Raw genomic sequence first — 2,768 nt, 5'->3', positions numbered from 1 at the left:
GTTCGTCGGAATGCACCGAGGAACACTCTACGTCGGAAGTGTCCGAGGAACGTTCTCCGTCGGTACGTAGTTTTTCCGATGAACTCTGGTCTCGTGTATCCGCATCGTAATATCGTCGGAAGTTCGTCAGAATGACGTTTCTCGGTATTCGTCAGAAAGTCGTCGGAAGTTCTGACGAAATTCCGACGAATTTTTTTTTTCCGACGAAACGATACCGACGGACGGGTTCGTCAGAAATTCGTCGGAATAGACCTATTCCGACGAATTTCCGACGATTTCAGCCATCAGAATCCCCCTGTTTTCTTGTAGTGACTATCCCATAAATCTAACTAAAATTGTCCATTTTCATGTACTAGTCGAATGATGAGGATCTGAGAACAGCACAAATGAGAAAAATATCTCTTCTGATTGATAAGGTAACATACATGGAATATCATTTTTTGATTTAGAACAAGAACCAGGATTTTTTCTTCTCTTTTCTTTGATGGCCAGAGTGGGAAATTTCAGGCAAGAATAGAGAAGAACCATGAGGTTTTAGAAATTGGGTGCGGGTGGGGAACTTTGGCCATAGAAGTTGTGAGAAGTGGATGCAAATACACTGGCGTTACTCTATCTATTGAACAATTTAAATATGCAGAGCAAAAAGTGAAAGAAGCTGGACTTGAGGTTTGCTGAATCCATCTCTGGATCTTGTTTCTGATGTCTAAGGCTATGACTAACAATAAAACTTCTGGATCACCAGGATCGGATTAAGTTTGAGCTCTACGATTATCGCCAACTATCTGATGCTCACAAATATGACAGGATTATATCTTGGTAATATGGTTTTCTCTTTTCTGCTATATATAACTTTTTAATCTCTGTTTATGGCATAACATTGTTGGATACTTCAGCGAGATGCTTGAAGCTGTTGGCCACGAGTTCATGGAGACATTTTTCACTCATTGTGAAGCTGCACTTGCAGAAGACGGCATTTTTGTATTGCAGGTAACAATTTTTTTTTTTCACTTACGATTTCTACTATCATGTTATCACAACCATAAAAGTTTTATAATGTTTTGACCATAAAAGTTCATATCAATACCGGAGGAGCGTTACGATGAGTACAGACTAAGTTCAGATTTCATTAAAGAATACATATTCCCTGGTGGATGCCTTCCTTCTTTAGGCAGAGTTACTTCAGCCATGGCATCTTCCTCTAGGTTATGGTAAAAAAAATTATATTATCAGATGTTAAATTCAAGCCTTCAAGTGAAATTTGCTGTGCTTTCTCTTCCTTTGACCTATCTAATGCTGAAGAAACTACAGCGTTGAAAACGTGGAGAACATTGGGATTCATTACTACCAGACACTGAGATGCTGGAGGAAGAATTTCTTGGAAAGACAAAAGTAAGCCAAAGCAAATCCTCGGATTACTGTTATGGAATCATAAATGCTTGCTCATACGTCCAACTATTATCTTTGCAGACAAATCATTGATCTTGGATTTAATGATAAGTTCATAAGGACAGGGGAATATTATTTTGACTATTGTGCAGCTGGATTCAAGACACTTACCCTTGGAAACTACCAGGTAACACATATGAACATGAACCATATATGTTTCTTTCCTCAGTGTCACTCGATTAAGACTTTATATGAGTACTTGATCATCCGTATCAACAACATTACAGGTACTGTTTTCACGTCCGGGAAATGTAGCTGCACTCGGCGATCCATTTCATTGCTTCCCTTCTGCTCAGAGTTAATCAAGAGTAGATGAATCATTTTTAATCTTTATGCACTACTCTCATTATTTGGGTTGTTTCCAATAAAAGATTCAAAGTTTGCGTGTGAAAGTAGATATGTAAATTAAAAAAAAAAAAAAACAAAATCGTTGCATGATTGATTAGGCGCTCTTTACCAACAATATTGTACTGTCCAGACCATGTATCAATTCATTCTACATCAAAAGTTCATAACCATCTCAACAGTGACCCACCAATCTTGTACGAGTACAAGAGGAAGGGCCCGCAAGCTTAAAGACCGCGTAAGGAATCTGCATGTGGTCCAAATGAATGTTGGTACTATAAGGCAATAAAGCTTTAGAAGAGCTGAAGAATAAGGGATCTGACTTAGCAAAGATCTGTTGTACATGTACTGTTAGGATTACACTTGAAAGGTTTAACTTAGACACATATGAAATGTTGGGGTCACGCAGTCCATACACTCTGGTGAAAGAGAGAAGTATTTAGACCAGTAGTCCATACACTAAACGGTGTAAAATAAGTAGGATATAAATGAGTCGTTGCACCAAAGAAAATTCAATATAAAATTGATTATGAAGAGATATAGTCTCATGTGGTAGAAGCAACTAATTTCAATATTTTTTTTTAGTCTGGTAATAAAGCAAGACTTGAATTATACGATCCACTGAAAAATGATAATTTCCAAAAGATAAAATCCGTGAAGGATTGATTATATCAAAACTATGTTCCCCATGAAACAAAATATTTTCTAGGATATATAAAATATTATGAGGATAACTAATGTATTCATTTGTATTTATCAAGAGATTATGAATCAATAGAATCATTAATTTGAATATAATCTAAACTCTTGAAGTAACAAACTGTTTGTTTAGAAGAAAGTTTAGATTATATTCAAATTAATGATTCTATTGATTCATAATCTCTTGATAAATACAAATGAATACATTAGTTATCCTCATAATATTTTATATATCCTAGAAAATATTTTGTTTCATGGGGAACATAGTTTTGATATAA

The 2,768-nt window shown here is 35.8% G+C and overlaps 1 pseudogene; it reads left to right on the top strand.

The window, feature by feature from the left end:
• The window catches only part of LOC106337245, a 21,189-nt pseudogene extending 19,278 nt beyond the window's left edge, over window positions 1–1,911 (top strand).
• The last annotated feature ends 857 nt before the right edge of the window (window positions 1,912–2,768 follow it).

This window comes from Brassica oleracea, chromosome C1 (assembly GCF_000695525.1).
Source record: "Brassica oleracea var. oleracea cultivar TO1000 chromosome C1, BOL, whole genome shotgun sequence".
Classification (NCBI taxonomy): Eukaryota; Viridiplantae; Streptophyta; class Magnoliopsida; order Brassicales; family Brassicaceae; genus Brassica; species Brassica oleracea.
The sequence above is the reverse complement of the archived record's forward strand: the minus strand, read 5'-3'. Positions and strand labels throughout refer to the sequence as shown.